Below are 16,728 nucleotides of genomic sequence, written 5' to 3' on the forward strand. Positions count from 1 at the left end.
GGGAAAATTTTTTCCAATATACCTTTTTAAATAAAAGGTTAATAAAACAGAAACTTTTAAAATCAAGAAGAATACCAAAAATTTTATAGAAAAATTGGCAAAAGAAATGAACAGATCATTTATAAGGAAAAACATTATCAGCGAGGCTGAAACTCAGAAGAAGATATGATGACTTCAAGTGAAGGACGAGATGATCATCTCAATATTTTGGAGTCTAATTACTCTTCAACTAGACGAAGAACATCTGCCTTCTTCCACAGGAGAGTTAAACTTTACCCTTCTTCCTGCATTGTTTGTTTTAGGTTCTGTATTTGCTTAATTTCATGGCCACAACTGATACATTTGCAAAAAAAAATTATAGTGGATATTTGAACTCAGCAAGTTCTCTCTAATTTTCTGCAGCTCTTATAAAATCTTCAAGAAGAAAACAAAAACTAGACCAGCACTTCTGTGAATGCTCAATGCAATGGAAACTAAAAGGTCTGCTAGAGTGAGACCCAGAAGGGCAGCAAATTGAACCAGCTGGTACCAAATGTTGGGCTGCAGGATTCAGTGCTAAAAGTCAGTGAAATCTGAGCCTCAGGACCCCTCTGGGTTCCATTTCAGAATCACAGATGAGGAATTCAAGGATCATTTATCAATACCATTTCTTCAGTTTGCTGGCAGTACCAAAGTTCTCATAAATTAGTCCAAAAGTCCTTTAAAGTTCTTCAGTAATATATCTGAGTGGTTCCATCCCACAACAGCTCACAATTGCTGAACATGCAAAACCACCTTAGTCCACTAAGCAAATATTTTTCTTATATCTATGTATCAGTACATACGTATCAACATGTCATGGATAATGGTTTGGGACAGTTACACTTTCACTGTTACAAAGTGTAATTTTATTTAGAGAGAAGTTACTATGGATCATGCTCTATATGAAGGCTTCACATACTTCCCATTTAATCCACAAAAACTCTGCTAGGTAAAAATTATGTTTCCTCAACTTACAGTCAAGAAATCAATTATTGGGGCACCTGGGTGGCTCAGTTGGTTAAGCAGCTGCCTTCAGTTCACGTCATGATCCCAGGGTCCTGGGATCGAGTCCCACGTTGGGCTTTCTGCTCAGCGAGGAGACTGCTTCTCCCTCTCCCTCTGCCTGCCACTCCCCCTGCTTTTAGGAAAGAAGGAAGGAAGGAAGAGAGGAGAAAGGAAGGAAGGAAGGAGAAAGAGAAAGAGATGCTAAGAAAAAACTATGACTTGTTCAAGTTCACATGGGTAATAAGAGTAGATCTAGACTCCTTACCCACCCCTCCGGGTTACCTGCTCTCCTCACTGAGGCAAACATGAATCAGCATAAAGGAGCAGTCAGGTCAGCAAAAAATGGTAGGAAAGTCCTACAATTTCCCTGACAATCACATTCGCCTGGCCTACAAAGGCCACATTCCAGTTTGGAATGGGGAGAGGCACTTCCACTGGGACACCTTCTGTCATAACCAACATGTTCAGCCCTGGGAAGTGTGAAATGAGGGCTTGAGTCTCAGAGAAAAGAGTAGGTATCAAAAACCAGTGACGCTGTGGGTATATTTTGGAAAAACGCTCCAAGAGATTCTGACACCTTGGGGTCCCAAAACAAAGTTGAGAGTCCTTGAATGAGGAATGTTGGAAGCGCTGAGAGACTTTCTCTCACCCAATTTCTGCAACACTGCATTTAGCTTCTAACAAGGCAATTGAGTGTTGGCTCAGTTGCTTTAACTTCTGTCACTTGGGTCCAAACTATATTTCATCTGCCTGAAATTCCCAAACGTCCATAGCTTATGCTGAGCCTTATTTCTTGCTTTCAGAGCCAATGAAGTTTTGTTCCATGTACTTCTTTTGGACCATTTCGTTCCATTATAAGCTTATTTTTATGCCATCACCTTTCCATGGAAGAAAACCGCATATATACATACATAAGTATGTGCGCATACACAAAAATATACACATATTTATACATTTATATATCTATACATAATTCTTGATATATTTAAAAGAATATATATAATGTATATGTAAATTTTAAGCAAAAGAACACTCTGTATGACAAACAATCTAAAAAACTGAAAATTGCCCCAAACTTCTGTCTACTTTTGTTGACCTCGCCTTTCAGAGGAGTGTGTCCTCTCCTTTTAAGCAGAAATCACAGAATGTGTCTGGCAGAGCTTCCTGATTTCAGTGTTGGTAAATTCTGTCCCTTGTTTTTACTTCAGTTAGCCATTTCCTTCAGCTTTGGACTAGGGTCCTTTGGGTGGGTGTTCATTATTGACTGACAGATTCAATCTGTATATATGTTATTAAGATTGACCTGTAAATTCTCTTTTCATATTGCCTGGATTTGCTATCAAGGCAACAGTGGTTTCTAGAATGAGTTTTCGGTTGTCTGAAAGAATTTATATAAGTTTGTTCCTTGAAAACTTGGCAAGACTTGTCTGAAAAATAATCTAAGGGCACCTGGATGGCTCAGTAAGTTAAGCCTCTGCCTTTGGTTGGGGTCATGACCCCAGGGTCCCAGGATTGAGCTCCGCTTCTGGCTCCCCACTCAGCAGAGAGCCTGCTTCTTCCTCTCCCTCTGTCTGCCACTCTGCCTACTTGTGCTCTCAAGCTGTCAAACAAATAAATAAAATCTTTCTTTAAAAAAATCTGGATCTGGAGTTTTCTTTTTTTAAAAAAGATTTTATTTATTTATTTGACAGACAGAGGCCACAAGTAGGCAGAGAGGCAGGCAGAGAGCGGGGTGGGGGGAGCAGGCTCCCTGCTGGGCAGAGAGCCCGATGCGGGGCTCAATCCCAGGACCCCAAGATCATGACATCAGCCAAAGGCAGAGGCTTAATCCATTGAGCCACCCAGGTGCCCCTTGATCTGGAGTTTTCTTCATGGGAAGATATTAACAGCAAGTTGAATTTCTTTAAAGATTTTTATTATTTACTTATTTGAGAGAGTGAGTGAGAGAGAGAGAGAGAGCAAGCGAGTGTGCATGAGATAGGGGAGGGCCAAAGAGAGAAGCACATTCCCTGCTGAGTAGGGAACCCAATGTGGGGCTCCATCTTGTGACTCTGGAATCATGACCCGAGCTGAAGACAGATGCTTAACTGACTGAGCCACCCAGGCACCTACAAGTGGAATTCTTTCATAGTTTTAAAATTATCTGGGCTTTCCATTCTTTCTGAAATGGTTTCTAGTGTCTGTGGAAGAGTTTGACTCTGGAAAACTGAGAGCCCATACCTCTTTAAATATTGCCTACCACCCTCATTCTATTCTTACGTTTCTGATTCCCAGTCTCCCTCTGCTGTCGTGATTATGACTGTGTCAAATCTGATGTTAAAACCACTCATTGAAGAAAAAAAAACACTCACTGAGGGATGGCTGGGTGGCTCAGTTGGTTAAGTAGCTGCCTTCTTCACCTCTGATCATCATCCCAGCGTCCTGGGAATGAGGCCCACATTGGGCTCCTTGCTTGTCGGGGAGCCTGCTTCTCCCTCTGCCTCTGGCTGCTACTCTGCCTGCCTGTGCTTGCGCGCTCTCTCTCTCTGACAAACAAATAAATAAAATCTTTTAAAAATTAAAAGAAAAAAACTCACTGAATTTTTAAGTTTTGAACAATTATAGTTTTCATTTCCAGAAATACCCTCTTATTTTCAAATCTTCCTCTTCATTCATTTTTTTTTTCCTTATGGTTGTGCTTTCTTTTCTCCAGTTATTTTATTTTGTCCTTCATCTTTTTATTTATATTTTTTTGTTTTTTTAAGTTTTAATTCCAGTTAGTTAACACATCACACATACAGTATGATATTAGTTTTAGGTGTATAATATAGTGTATAATATATAATTATGAGTATATATTAATATATAAGATATATATTAATGTCTAAAACTTGGGCGTATAATACAGTGCGTAATAGGTGTGTACCTTCCTACAGCACCCAGTGCTCGTCACAACAAATGCCCTCCTTAATCCCTCTCCACTATTTTACCCATCCCTTCCCCTCTCCCTTTCTGGTAACCATCAGCTTGTTCTCTATAGTTAAGGAATTTTTCCCTGGCCATCCTCCCTCTCTCTTTTTTCCCCCTCTGTGTGTTCGTTCTGTTTCTTAGATTCCACATAAGAGTGAGATCAAATGGTATTTGTCTTTCTCTGACTGACTTATTTCACTTAGTATAAATACACTCTAGTTCTACCCACATCATTGTAAATGGCAACATTTCATTCTTTTTTATGGCTGAGTGATAGTAGAGTATTGTGTATATATGTGCATTGTGTACGTATGTGTATATATGTACACACACACACACACACACACACTCTACCCCTTGTTTATCCATCCATCAGTCAGGGGCCCCTTGGACTGTTTCCATAATTTGGCTATTGCAGATAATGTTGTTATAAAGGGGGTGCATGCATCCCTTCGAATCTGTATTTTTGTATCCTTTGGATAAATACCCAGTAGTGCAATTGCTGAGTCATAGGGTAGTTCTGTTTTTAACTTTCGGAGGAAACTCCATACTGTTTTCCAAAGCAGCTGCCCCAGTTTGCACTCCCACCAGCAGTACATGAGGGTTCCCCTCCTATCCACATCATCAAGAACACCTGCTGTTTCTTGTGTTGTTAACTTTACCTATTCATTCTTGACAGTCTTTTATTGTTCACTCATCTTGGCAAGTACATCCATTGCTTCTTTAAATATTTTTCACATAGCTGCCTACATTCTATAACTGACAACTGCGACTGAAGTCTATGGGAATCTAAATCTGTGGTTTATTTTTTCTGTTCTCATTCTCCGTGGCTTACCTTCTAATGTGCAGAGTGATTTTGATTGTGAAATGACTGCTTAATCTGAATATTTGCAGATTAAGTTGAAGATTTCCTCCAGAAACTTCTGCTCACATTGGGTGTCCCAGGTTCAATTTCCTCCCCTGGCCTCCAGGCCAAGGCCCATTGTCTTAGTAGCAGTGTGGTTATTGACATTTACTTTCAGGGAAACCCTGCCCCACGCTTCCATTGCCTCCTGATGTATTTTGTATTTGTGGGGAGAGGGTCCTTGGAGTCTTCCACTACCTCTTATGAAACCAGAGATGCCTCAAACTGTGTGCCCTAGAGAGCCACGCTAGCGGAAGCAGAGATTTGATTGAGGTGGTTTGTGCTATGTTAACTTCATTAAACTAGAACTACGTTTTCCCAAATCCTCTCCTTCTCTGGTTATGGGGTTGAGTTGACCAAGAGGAACTTGAATGAGAGTTAGAAAGCAGAAGTGAAGCAATGGTCATTACTCTCTGGAAGTTGTGTAGTCAGACATGGTGACAGAAATATGCAAAGGTAGCCTACAAAATCAAGCTTGTCCTTGTTCTCCTCTGTTCCACGTCCAGGTCTTCCCTCCTATTGACCCTGTTGACCCACACCCATGACTAGACACATACACTCTAGCCAGCTTGCACAGATGAGCTTCCCCATCACTGTACCTACTCGGCTTCTCTGATGCCTTGCTGGTGACCCTTCTCCAATTAATCTGACTCCCTGCCTGGACCTTCACTTCCCCAGCTCTTTCTCAATTACTTAAGAGCTAACTCCTATAAAAATCCCTTATCCCAGAGCACTCATAATGTCTCTTCATTTCAGACCAAACCCTAACATACCATCTGACTTTTTAAATTTGCTTAATGAATCATTTTTAAAAAAACAAACAAACAAACAAACAAAAACAGTGATGCCTGGGTGACTCAGTCAGTTAGGCATCTGCCTTTGGCTCAGGTCATGACCCCAGGGTCCTTAGATCGAGCCCTACCTTGAGCTCCCTGCTCAATGCGGAGCCTGCTTCTCTCTCTTCCTCTCCCTCTATTCCCGCCCTTGCTTGTGATCTCTCTCTCTCTGTGTCAAATGAATGAATGAATGAAGCCCAGAACGTCTATATGAAGCTTTCATTCAACCAAAAAACCTTTACTGTGCCCTGCTATATGCTAGGCACTGTTCCAATCTTGAAAGACTTCAATCACAAATTGCTTTCAGGGGAAAAAATACTTAAGAGTCACAATGCTATGAGAAAAATTAATTGACAGAACTCTGCACAGAACCAGCTGGGTTTGACAAGGAAGCTTTTCAAATGAAGTAACCCTTGAGTGTTATCTTAAAAAAAGTCCTTCAAACTTGAGAAATGTAGAGGCTCTTTTTCTTTTTTTTTAAGATTTTATTTATTTATTTGTCAGAGAGAGAAGCAAGAGTGAGCACAGGCAGACAGAGTGGCAGGCAGAGGCAGAGGGAGAAGCAGGCTCCCTGCCAAGCAAGGAGCCCGATGTGGGACTCGATCCCAGGACGCTGGGATCATGACCTGAGCTGAAGGCAGCTACTTAACCAACTGAGCCACCCAGGAATCCCTAGAGGCTCTTTTTAAAGAGGGTTTTAGTCTGTGTCTGAGCTATGTATTGACAATTCTTCACCACTTTTCTCTATCCTAACTCAAAATATCCCATGGTATAGCAATCTCTGCTAAATTTAGTTCACTAGTAGTAATTTAGTTTTATCAAAACAATACTATTTGTCATAAAAAAATTAATGTCGTCTTAAAAATAAAGTTGTTGGGGCCGCTAGGTGGGGCCCCTGGGTTAAAGCCTCTGCCTTTGGCTCAGGTCATGATCCCAGGGTACTGGGATGGAGCCCTGCATCGGCTTTCTGCTCGGCAGGGAGTCTGCCTCCCCCCCCACCATCTCTCTGCCTGCCTCTCTGCCAACTTGTGACTTCTGTCAAATAAATAAATACAATCTTTTAAAAAAAATAATAAAGTTGTTAATTTAGAATTAACTGGTTTTATGGCTCTTTATATTTAATTTGTAAATATGTTTTGGTTTTATAAGACTTATAAAAAATTTATGTCTAACTTTTTATATAGACTTAGTAAAGTAATATTATCATAAAATAAATTCAAGTCAGCACCATATACTGTACATTTTTTTTTTCCTTTAGGGAAATCTTTCCATTGCTCAGGCTTGAGAAACAGGAGTCTCCCTTCACTACTCCCTTACCATCCAAACTTTCCTTCCACAAGAGACATATAATTACTAATTCATGCTGACTGGACATCATGAACATTTCTTCTCTTCATCTTTGCTATCTCTACCTGATCTGAGTCTCTTCAATGGTTTGTCATCACAGGATCTACAAGATCAGACACAAGCTCCTTCGTATGGTGTCTCTGTACTGTGTTCTGATCTTCAGTTGGTACAAGTGTGTCATTATACATCAGCTGTCACTGGTTTTTTTCTCCTATATGCACGACAGTCTATTATAAATGCATGACCCCCAGGCACCTGGGTGGCTCAGTCAAACAGTCTGACTCTTAATCTCAGCTTGGGTCTTGATGTCAGGGTTGTGAGTTCAGGCTCCACGTTGCGCTCCACGTTGGGCTCCATGCTGAGCATGGAGCCTACTTAATTAATTAATTAAAGTGTGTATATATTAAAAATAAACACATGACCCAACCCAACCATCATAAACACAAACACATACATGGGTACTGAAATATGATGGTAGAACTAAAGTATATAAGGGAGTCAGCCTGATGATCTAGAATATGTTTACATTACACTTATTGAGATTATCATCAAAATAAAAAACAAAGAGATTTTTAAATTCTCACAGATAACTCAAAGAGTCTACTCTCCCCTGATGAGAGCAAATGCATGGCACAGTAGCTCTTAACTCAGGCTACATCCATGAATAAGGGGTTCTCAGTTTAAAAGTTTTAACAGCCAGTAAAACTGCCTACTAAGGCAATTATTAAGGATGATTCAACCCAAAATTAAGAGAATTAACTCAGGAATCTGTTTAGGTAAAGAAGAGGTATTATTAAACCAGGATGAGATGTACTAATTTTATGGTCTTGACAATAATTATAAGGAGTTCTAATAACTCAGACAACACATTCAAAGAGGCTGCCTTTCCCCATTCTCTTCCAGAGTTCCTCAACATGTTAGCCTAACTGCTTCACAATACCATTGTTGTCCCCACCTGCTGCTGATAGAAACTAGTCCTACAGAACTATGACATTTAGGTGACCTACTTCCTTAAGGGAAAATGCTAAATTGATTGGTGATTTGATAATTTTGGAATGAGATGAGTTGCTGACTAAGATAGATTCTTTCATTCACTCACTTGCCAAATATTTATCAAGCAACAAAAACATGCCAGAAGCCATTTGGCACTAGGGACCCAGAAGTGAACAAGGCAAAGTCCCTGCCTTCAGACTGTGTATGTTCAATGGTGACAGGTGGCTTAATAAATAAGTAAATGGTGTAAATTCCAAAATAATAAGTATTGTAGAAGAAAATTAGCCATGATAAGGAAAGCCACTGAAGATGGCTATTTATCAAAGTTATCCCCAGATATTTCCAGATAAATAGGGAGCTCTTCCTTTTTGCATCCAGGAGTCTATACTAGAAATTTCCCCCCTCCTAATTTCCATCCAGATGTTAAGAGTTTGAGGCTCAGGCTTAGTGTCTGACCTATTTGTTCCTCTTTAGAGTATATGGGAATGGTTAACAAATATTGCCATGGGGTTACTGAAAACAAACATAACAATTCCAATCACTGTTATTTAAACAGAAGAAAATCCAAAGACTCTTTTGTTTCATTAATTATTAAAAACCTTATTACAGTAGGTCTACTATGCCAATCAAATAAAATATGGTCTCAGATATTATTCAGTCATAAAAAAAAAAAAGAAATCCTGCCATTTGAGACAACGTTGATGGAGCTCAGGACATTATGCTAACTCAAACAGAGGAAGATAAATACTGTATGAGCTTAAATGTGGAATCTAAAAAATAAACAAATGAAAAATCAAACTCACAGACACAGAGAACAGATTGGTGATTGCCAGAGGTGGCGGAGGAGAGAGTGATGGAGTGAAGAGGGTCAAAGGTATAAACTTCCAGTTATAAAATCAATAAATCCTGGAGATATAATTTATAATATGGTAATTATAGTTAATAATACTGTATTGTATAATTGAAAGTTATTAAGAAATTAGATCTTCAAAGTTATCACCACAACAAAAAGAATTTTAGGGACACCTGGGTGACTCAGTTGGTTAAGCGTCTGCCTTCCCCTCAGGTTGTGATCCTGGGGTGATGTGGGATAGGACTCCCTGCTCAGCGGGCAGTCTGCTTCTCCTTTTGCCCCTCCCCCTGCTCATGTTTGTAGTCTCTCTCTCAAATAAATAAATAAATAAATAAATAAAATCTTCAAAAGAAAAAAGAATTTGTAACTATGTGTAGTAATGGATGTTACCTAGACTTGTGTGGTGATCATTTTCCAATATATTCATATACAAAATCATTTTATTGCACACTGGAAACTACTATTACTTGTCAATTACATCTCAAAAAATAAAAAATAAAGTAAAATAAGGTCCTGACTATGAGATCCCATCTTATCAAGTTCGATAGTAGTTGAGATTTGGGGATTCAGCTTGCAAGACGAATCAAAAGCTGTCTCCATGTGATGAGATATTCAGATTAACATCTCTGACCCTGGCAACTCCAGGTCTTTCCAGGACACTGACAAACTCCCATGGTGTAGCAGATATCACATGGCCAACATAAATTCCTAAAATTCTTCCAGTGCAATGTTCCTAGGTTCTGTCTGTTCATAAACTATGAAGAGTTCCTCTGATTTATAGTACTGTACTTCCTATAAACCCTTATTGAGAATAGACACTGGGGCATCTAACTGGCTCAGTGAGTAGAGCATGTGATTCTTGATCTCGGGATCATGAGTTTGAGCCCCACACTGGGTGTAGACCTTACTTTAAAAAAAAAAAAAAAAAAAAAGAGTAAGTGTTAATCTCAGTGGCTAATCAAGAAATCCAGTAAGAAGACTGGGATTAATACCTAAGAAGCTTATATCTGAAACAGAGTTTCTCAAAGTGTGATCTCCAAACCAGCAGATCAGCATTTTCTGAGAATTTGTTAAAAATGCAAATTATAGGGCGCCTGGGTGGCTCAGCGGGTTAAGCCGCTGCCTTCGGCTCAGGTCATGATCTCAGGGTCCTGGGATCAAGTCCCGCATCGGGCTCTCTGCTCAGCGGGGAGCCTGCTTCCTCCTCTTTCTCTCTCTGCCTGCCTCTCTGCCTACTTGTGATCTCTCTCTGTCAAATAAATAAATAAAATTTTTTTTAAATGCAAATTATAGGGTTCTGTCCCCTATACACTGAATCAGAAATTATGGGGGCAAGGCCCAGCAATCTGTATTTAACAAGACTTCAGGGTAATTCTGATGCATATTAAAGTTTAAGAACCACTAATCAAAGGCACCCTAAAAAGATATTATCAATATTATGAACAAGCAGCCTAGGGGTAAACAATCCAGTAGACACCACACCTGAAACTTCCAAGAATATGGCAAGCTGATGGAAAAAGTTATTCATTAGACTCTTCTTTGTTTGTTTGTTTCTTTTCTAAGAATTGGGTGCCAGTAACATATGGAACCAGTTAAATACTCTGGTCTATGTAGCTGGCCAGAATCTGTATCCAGATCTGGACAGAAGGCAGGGGCGTTTGGAGAGGCCAGAGAAACAATCATAAGAGAAAAAAAGTTCCAGAACACCAGCAGATTTTAATATTTTATGGTAGAATTGGCCATTCCCATGCTCCACCCCATACCACGCCACATTAAAAACATACACATCTGCTTTAAGCATAATCCCACCCTGACTGTAAATTATTTTTTTGCCCCCCCCACTACAGCACACATTTAAAAGACATCATGGCAGTTTATGGATCTGAGGGTTTTTTTGCAAATGCAATGGCCATTAATTGCCTTCACAGCTGGGGCCTTCCCCATGTTAGAATATGTTAGAATTCCAGTAATGCATTCTGTGTTGAGTGCCAAGGAAAAGCGACTCCTTTTGTCCATCTTTATGTAGTGGCTTCCATAAGCTTTCAGACTCCAGCAGCACATGAAATTTGGTCCCTTAGTATTCACAGACCTGTACCCCTGGGGAAAAAAAATATGTTTATAAAAAATTAAAAATTAAAAAAAAAAATAGGAAAAAGGGGACCCTGGCTGGCTCAGTTGGTGAAGCATGTGACTCTGGATCTCAGGGTCGTGAGCTGGAGCCCCACTTTGGGCATAGAGATTACTTTAAATAAATAAATACATATATTTTTAAAGGAAACCAAAAAATAAACAAAATAAGAAACTGTATCCTCGAAGATAACCATTATTACTAACTAAAAGAAAATGGGGAAAAAAGAGAGAATAGATGTTGCGTTTGGTAAAGAAATACAGAACTTAACAATCAAATACATCCATGGCCCCAGTTTCAGAACCCTGGGCTTAGCTACAAGAAAAGTTCCTTTCAGGGCATCTGGGTGGCTCAGTGGGTTAAAGCCTCTGCCTTCGGCTCAGGTCCTGGGATTGAGGCCCGCATCAGGCTCTCTGCTCAGCAGAGAGGAGCTTGCTTCCTCCTCTGTCTCTCTGCCTGCCTCTCTGCCTACTTGTGATCTCAATCTGTCAAATAAAAAAATAAATAAAATCTTGAAAAAAATAAAGTTCCTTTCTTAGCTAATTTCAAAGATTAATGAAGGATTGGATATTACAGCCTCAGGCATCTGTGAATTCAAATGGCAGGCAAAATGGTAAAGACAGTGAAATGCACCTTTGGAACCCCCTGTCCTGCCTCCCCCTGTCCTTCTGTAACCTTCTGTCACCTCCAGGTAAACCTTCTTCCCCACCCACATCCAATCAGTCAAATTACTCCACCTTCGCAATGTCTCGCCCATCACCTTGACCCAAATATCTCAGGCTGTGTCAGCGCTGTCAGATTTCATAAACGTGCAATGATGACTCAAACTGTAAAGAGACACTTTGTCACAAGGGAAACAGAGCTTGTCAAAGAAATTCATATTAAAATCGGAGAGTTCTCAAATTACAGGTTAGAGAGCTTTATTTTTAGAGATAAGTTTTAGGTTTTGCACTATTTCTCAAAGACTGAATTTTAACTAAGTGGCACTTCATTTTAAAAAACTAGGACCAGGATTTTACTATTATGAATCCATTAAAATTTATATTTGTCAATAGTTAATAGATAATTTCTGGTGTTTGAAGAATTATAACTTTTTGACTCTATATTCTGCTTATACTTGAAATTGAATAGCAGTTCCTTTTTTTTTTTTTTTTTTTTTTTTTTTTTGGTCCTGTATAAAAACACTTCATTCTTTGGGATGTCTGAAATAAACCAATTTACATGTCTTTTATGTTCATATACCAATGACTTAACAGATTGTAAAACTGGGTACCCTTGCCTTCCATCACTTTATGGAAAGTCAACATCCTCCCTGTCGCTCTCAACATTGTCTAAACATGTATTTTTGAATCGGCTGCTTCTAAGAGTCCGGTTCCAAGTTTTCTCTGAACTTTCCTCTTCCTTCATCTCTACTTTTTTTTTTCCTTGCTGTTTCTCCCTGACAACAAAAGGTCTAAGGAAAATAAGCCTGGGTGAAAATATTTACAGGGTGTGATTCAAAGAGTTTCCATCTGGGACTTCTACTTGAAGGAAAGTGTGAGATTCAGGACTTTCTTTTACTAGCATTCTCCCTTCACCATGGGTGAGAGGTCCCCTCGGTGTCCTTTTCTGTATCAACTTGCGGGCAGCCTGTCCCGCTGCTCTATCGGGCAACCACTGGGCCACCCTGGCGGGATGAGAATGATCAGATGATGAGGATAGGCTCTGGGAACAACATGCCCCTACAGTCTTGCCAGGAAAAGCAGGCAACTGCGCAACCCGCCTTGGCTCTTCCCCTTTCCTTCCGAATTACACCATCAGATAAAATGTTCACAGGCAAAGAGGAAAGCCCCTTTGCTGGAACGCAGTTGACATGCCCCATCCTGCAAGGGGAAACACTTCCACCACGACCTAATTTAGAGAGGAAGGCCTCCCAGCGATGGGACACCCAGCCTAGAGAGGGGATGGGCAGGGGATAGCCAGTGTCCTGCATTTTAAGGGACCAGTAGTTTTCCATCGGACAACATTAGGCCTTCCCAAGTGCCCAGGGATTCAACCCAGTAGGCTGGAAAAGTAACAGATTACAATTCCGCGGTTAAAAGGGACATCAGCATAACTTTGTGGGAAGGAAACACTCCTTTACACAAAAAAGAAAGGGAGCTACAGAGACAACAAGGAAGGAAAAAAGACCTAGGGGAAAAGTTCAGCAGACTTGGCAGGAAAACTATAAAATTTAGAACTATAAAAGAATAGGAAACTATTGTATCTTGTATATAGTAGATTCAGGGCAACTATGACTTCTTAAAAAGAGAAGGCTAAAAAGGAGATGACTGTTTTCAGTCTTTAAGAGCCATTTTACAATTCATTCAAAAAGCAAGAAGGCAAGGGTAAACAATGAAAAGTTTAGAGGGTTCTGTAAAGAAAAGGACCTACTGGCAGCACGGGTCGGTGAACAGCAAAATATGTTATGGAGTAGCTGCGGGATTTAATTATTTGGAGAAACATAGCAAGTGAATTTTTAAATCTTCATCATATAGTGCCTAAGTCTGCCCCCAGCATGTGAGAGCTACTGCCCTGACTACCTTGTAGGGTTGTTAACTATTATCAAATAATACATCTGGGCCCAACTGGAAAAGAGCACTTCTGGTTCTTTCCATTCAGGCAGATTTGTTGAATGAACACTCCCCATTCTCAACTATTTTAAAAATGGCATCTAGTTTAATGACCAGGACAATCCTGTGAGGTTGGTAGGAAACACAATGGTGTTCTACCTTACACTAAGGCCCATGGAAGCCAAAGGTGTAGTTCTAGGTCTCAGAGGTAGCCACTAAGACAGTGTGAAGCATAAACTCCCTGTAGAAGCTTTTTTGAAAGATATTAGTGCTAGTTCCCACTTCAAGAAATCCCTTCACAATAGGCCTTATTATAATAAGGGTGGAGAAAGAAAGAAACAGAAGGACTCTTTGATCTAGTTCATTTACTTGGAAGAATGAATCTATCCTGTGACATCTTCCTAACGTTTGAGAATCTGGGGCACCCGTTATATTTGGAAATACTGGCCCAAGTGTTTTCATATAACCACGCTCAACCAACAGAGTTAATAAACCAAAACATACTGTGTTGCATTCATTGCACCGAAACAAAAAGCTGCCTTTTCAACATGACGGATAGCTGCAATGAAATGTTTTCTGAATAAATATTTTTGGTTTGCTAAGTCACACAGTCAGCTTTCATATTATGCATCAAAACAATCTTTTCCAAGTTAAAAAAAATCATAGCCATTTTTGTAAATATAAATAAAAGGCTAAGCCAACATGAAACTGAGTATCTCTCAAGGGTAGACTTGAGCAAAGGTTGTCTCTGACAATTGATTCTAAATTTTATAATTAATAAAGGTAATGTCTATGATGTAACTGAAATTTCTTAAATAATAATTAACTCTAGATCATTCAGCATTTGATTATTCAGGTTGCAAGATAATGGGAAAGGGCCAAGAAAACCAATGTTAAATAACTAACCAACTCCATCAATAGTTCTGAGTAAAAATGCAGGAAGAGAAGAAGAAGCAGTTGGTGGAGAGAAGAAACTGGCAGGACTAGGGACGGAACATTTAAATTCACTTATTCTGCATTAGTTTGCCTGGGAGATAATTTCAATGCAGCGGAAACTGACTCACAAAGAAATTAAGTGACTTGTCCAAGACCACAAATAAAAGTAGAAGACAAGATTTGGATCCAGATATCTAAAGATTCCAAAACTCGGGTCACCTGGGTGGCTCAGTGGGTTAAAGCCTCTGCCTTCAGCTCAGGTCATGGTCTCAGGGTCCTGGGATGGAGCCCTGAGTCGGGCTCTCTGCTCAGCAGGGAGCCTGCTTCCTCCCTCTCTCTCTCTCTGCCTGCTTCTCTGCCTACTTGTGATCTTTCTGTAAAATGAATAAATAAAATCTTTTTAAAAATAAATAAATAAATAAAGATTCCAAAACTCAAGTGTTTTTGAGTGCATGGCCTTCATGTACCCACCTCTCCCTCCCTCCTCAGTCACCTACTCAGCTTCAATTACTCCAAAAGGACCAGTTATTTCCTCCACCACAACAACTAACCTGCTGGTTTTTTTGCTTAGGAAACTCTTGTTCCCACTCTACCTTGCTGGTGCTTTCTCATGTTTTAGTTCTCAGCATAAAGAATCACTTCCTCAGTAGATGGTAACCTGATCTGGAATGTGATCCCCTGGCATATGTCTTCATAGCACTCGACTCTTTTCCATTTCACCCATCATGTGTTGTAATTACACATCCATGGGCTTCAGCAGGACAGCAATCACAACTGTTTGCTCTTTACCCTCTACCCAGGAGCCAGAACAGTGCCCAACATACAGAATGTAGTCCATAAATATTGCTGAGTGAATGATAAAGTGAAACAGGGCAACTGTCTGAAATTATCCTATCTAAGGTGCCCCCAATTCTAGTCTATCCAATACCGTTAAGTTAGCCAAGAGCATTTATGGTGGTAGGAAACTTCTTCTTTAGGCTATTACTGGTGCACCAAAACAGGATAAAGTAATAAACTCACTTTATCAAAAACGCACTAACCGGGGCGCCTGGGTGGCTCAGTGAGTTAAAGCCTCTGCTTTCAGCTCAGGTCATGATCCCAGGGTCCTGGGATGGAGCCCCACATCGGGCTCTCTGCTCAGCAGGGAGCCTGCTTCCTCCTCTTTCTGCCTGCCTCTTCCTCCTCTTTCTGCCTGCCTCTCTGCCTACTTGTGATCTCTGTCTGTCAAATAAATAAATAAAATCTTTAAAAAAAACACACACACAAAACACACTAACCAAAATACACAGGGGAAAACCTTGGAAACCGTATGGCCCTAAAGGCCCTCACCCTACTGAGAAATCAGCACTGTCCTGGGATTGACAGTCCCTCCCTTGACCAAGAACCCGTGGTTTTTCCACAGGCATCATAGCATGTCCGTTCTGGGTGACCACCAGGCAGTGTGATTAAACTACACGTCTAGTCTCATTACCAACTCTTCAATATGAATTCCTGAAAACACATTCAGGCTTACTCTTCTTGGGTTTTATACTTAAAAGCACAGCCTGGCCCTCTACTGATGTTCCTATATTTATTCTGGGCTTCATTAACAACAAAATTGGCTTAGGAAACCTCCCGTGGATGAAAAGGTAATGCATTCTAATTAAATAAGGATTGAAGAGCCAATCAAAGTACCTTAGTTTTCATTCAGTTCAGTTACTGCCTAATGCACTTGGAGGCCAAATAATGTTACCCCCCCACACACACTTAATTATCTTAACGTTCCCATCTATAAAATCATAATCATCAATCTGACAGATTTATAGCTAGTCTGAGGGCTTGTAAGGTTCTCAGAGACATCAGGGTAACTGACCCTTGCCCTAATTCTGCAGCTCTGCGACCAGAAAGTCCAAGACCAGACTGTGCTGGCCTAAAGAGAATAAATACATTAAAAGCTGTGGTGCTTGCTTCAGCTGCACATCTACTAAAAATGGAATCCTTTCGAGATTCGCATGACCCCTGTGCAAGGACAACATGCAAATTTGCAGGATGTTTCATATTTTTAATAATGGAAAGAAAAAATAAAGGTGTGTTGATACTTATTTTACATGAGTCTCTATGGTCATTTTGTGTATTAGCAAGTTATCTGATCATAAAGATCCAGCTGAGCTTGGCGCTGGGCCGGG

General features: G+C 40.1%; 1 non-coding gene across 1 annotated transcript; it reads left to right on the forward strand.

Annotated features, from left to right (window-relative positions):
• Positions 1-16,502: 16,502 nt before the first annotated feature.
• Positions 16,503-16,606, forward strand: LOC132000450 (U6 spliceosomal RNA). Its single transcript, XR_009399317.1, has one exon. It is a non-coding gene; the product is annotated as a U6 spliceosomal RNA (small nuclear RNA).
• The last annotated feature ends 122 nt before the right edge of the window (positions 16,607-16,728 follow it).

The sequence above is a fragment of the Mustela nigripes genome, chromosome 13 (assembly GCF_022355385.1).
Source record: "Mustela nigripes isolate SB6536 chromosome 13, MUSNIG.SB6536, whole genome shotgun sequence".
NCBI classification, from domain to species: domain Eukaryota; kingdom Metazoa; phylum Chordata; class Mammalia; order Carnivora; family Mustelidae; genus Mustela; species Mustela nigripes.